Source organism: Neovison vison, chromosome 8, assembly GCF_020171115.1.
Source record: "Neovison vison isolate M4711 chromosome 8, ASM_NN_V1, whole genome shotgun sequence".
Lineage (NCBI taxonomy): Eukaryota > Metazoa > Chordata > Mammalia > Carnivora > Mustelidae > Neogale > Neogale vison.
The window spans coordinates 80,307,748-80,310,000 of NC_058098.1; the positions used below are offsets into that span (position 1 = coordinate 80,307,748).

Below are 2,253 nucleotides of genomic sequence, written 5' to 3' on the forward strand. Positions count from 1 at the left end.
TTAAGGTTGTTACAATTATCCCATAGATTAACACATTGCTTAGGAAAGTTTCTGGCCCACAGTGATCTTTCAATAAATGCTTATTTAGGAGAAAGGAATTAGGGAGAAGGAGGTAACACAAAGCATCTCTGATAAAGATGACATTACTCACTTGAGGACACAGTGGTATAACCAAGACTGTAATTAAAGTTTCTAGACCTCCTATACACAGTCCGACCATGATCACAGGATACAGGTGCCCAAAAGAATTACAAAAAATTATCTCCACATAGGAGATAGCAGTATAAACACAGTCCGGGTTAAGAGAAAATTTAAATTTTGAATTTAAAATTTTCGTTTCGTCAGTCAGATCCCAGCAGCCGCTGCAGTGTCTCTTGTCTTTTCCGACTCTCCTTGTTCTCTCCGTTCATATCCGGGAACATGGCCTGTGCTGTGGTGGTCTCTGGAGGCTTCATCAAAGTGCTGGATGACATGAAGGAGTGAAAGTCATCAACACCGGTGGAGGTGAAGAAGCGCAAGTTGCTGGTGTTGCTCTGCCTGAGCGAGGACAAGAACATTATCCTGGAGCAGGGCAAGGAGATCCTGGTAGGTGATCTGGGCTAAACAGTAGAAGACAACGTCTATGCCACCTGTCCAGACAGTCCAGATAAGGAGTGCCGCTCTGTGCCCTCTGATGCAATCTGTAAGACCAACGAGACAAGCAGGAGGACCCAGTGTTTATCTTCTGAGTCTGAACCCCTTAAGAGCACAGAGATCTATGTCAGCTCCAAGGACACCATCAAGAAGAAGCTGACAAGGATCAACCATGAATTATAACCAAACTACTACAAGGAGGTCAAGGACCACTGTACCCCAAGCAGAGCAGCTGAAGGAGGGGGAGCAGACAATGCCATCATCTCCCTGGAGGGCAAGTCTCTGTGAGACCCCCACCAGTCCCTGCCCGGAGCATCTGGCAGCCCCAGACCTGACCTTGGGGATTGCAGACTTTCCCCTTCCTGCCAGACTGGAGGGGCTGGGGGGATCCCAGCAGGGGGAGGACAATCCCTTCACGCCAGTTGCCAAACAGCCCCCCACCCTCTGGACCTTCTTCTTGCCTCTGTCCCTGGCAGTTCTGGCCTTCCCAAACTGCTTTTGATCTGATTCCTCTTGGGTTGAAGTAGACCTGTTGCTCCCAGGCACCTCAGTTTTGGGGGTGCTGTGTTTTCTAATGACACCCAAAAACCCCACCTATTCCTCCCCTTTCCCATGCTGCTAAATTCTTCCCACAATAGTGGCTCTGTGCTTGTCTGTTTTGTTCTGTATATAAATGGAATGTCGTAGAGCTGACTCCTTCCTTGGGCTGCCTATTTCCCCTCTGCTTTTCCCCTGGCTGCTGCCACTGATGGAAGCAGGACCAGGAAGGGAACTTCAATTAAAAATAAGTAAATAAAGGAACACACACAATGATACAAAGACTCATTAATGGGAAAATAAATAAATAAATAGTTTTAGTTTCCCAATGCATGTAATTATGCTGTATATTAGGTTAAAAAATAAATTAAAAATGAGTTTTTAAAATATATATATATATATATATATATATATATATATATATATATACACACACCCACGCAGATATACACATAGAAGTTCCAATACTTTCTCATATCCAAGGATCATCTTGCACTCCCCACTGAGGAGATACCTAGCATTTTCCACCTAGAATTGTAGTTTAGATTCCACATGTCTACTTCTAGGTTGTGTGCTAGTGGAGGACAGGAGCAAAGCTGTGTGTGAAACTTTAGATTTATGTGCCATTGCCTGACATCATGTGAATACTTAATAAATACACAGTGAGTATTCCTTGTCTTCAAAAAGAATGTCTCATTGGGGTGGAAAGGAAGAAAGGTTGGTAGTAAGCGTCAGCTGTCATGGAAATCTGAGCTGATTCCAAAAGCCCCAGCTGAAAAGAAACTCAGGCCTCCCCATATTTCCCAGAGTTGCAACTATAGTGACTTATACGTAAAAGATGCCCATTCAAAAACATGTTCATCTCTGCATCTGAGGGGAATGTACGCATGGCAATTGTTTTTCTAGCTACCTGACTCATAAGATTTTAGATTAAGAGATGAAGATGACTAAAGTAGAGGTTGGGAATTATTTTAAGTTGCTCTATGGAAGAAGAGCCCCCTGTCCAGAGCTATCAACACTTGCATTAAAAATCATAAGCTAGGGGCGCCTGGGTGGCTCAGTGGGTTAGGGCCTCTGCCTTCG

General features: G+C 44.3%; 1 pseudogene; it reads left to right on the forward strand.

Annotated features, from left to right (window-relative positions):
• The first annotated feature begins 352 nt into the window (after positions 1-352).
• Positions 353-921, forward strand: LOC122915704 (annotated as a pseudogene).
• Positions 922-2,253: the final 1,332 nt, after the last annotated feature.